Source organism: Sinocyclocheilus rhinocerous, unplaced genomic scaffold (assembly GCF_001515625.1).
Source record: "Sinocyclocheilus rhinocerous isolate Xijiao unplaced genomic scaffold, SAMN03320098_v1.1 scaffold13, whole genome shotgun sequence".
Lineage (NCBI taxonomy): Eukaryota > Metazoa > Chordata > Actinopteri > Cypriniformes > Cyprinidae > Sinocyclocheilus > Sinocyclocheilus rhinocerous.
The window spans coordinates 136094-136376 of NW_015627542.1; the positions used below are offsets into that span (position 1 = coordinate 136094).

At 29.3% G+C, this 283-nt stretch overlaps 1 protein-coding gene across 2 annotated transcripts in view; it reads left to right on the forward strand.

The window, feature by feature from the left end:
* The window catches only part of LOC107730483 (cathepsin D), a 10392-nt gene that overhangs the window by 6093 nt on the left and 4016 nt on the right, over positions 1-283 (forward strand). The window lies entirely within an intron of this gene.

Sequence of the window (283 nt, forward strand, 5' to 3'; positions counted from 1 at the left end):
AAACATCCATTACATGCAGTTGAAACTAGGGCTGTCACGATTATGAAATTTGGCTGACGATTAATTGTCTAAAAATAGTCACGGTTGTTGCGATTAATTGTCTGATTTAGGGCTTTGGCGATTATGACGATTATCATGATTAATTGTCTGTTTTTTTTTATGGCTTTCATTACATAATTGTGATTAATTTAAGGGTTCAGTAAATAATTATGATGTTATCTTTTAATCTTTTTTGAGTTATTATTTTGCAGTGTAAGATTACATAGAGTATTCCAAATTCTAA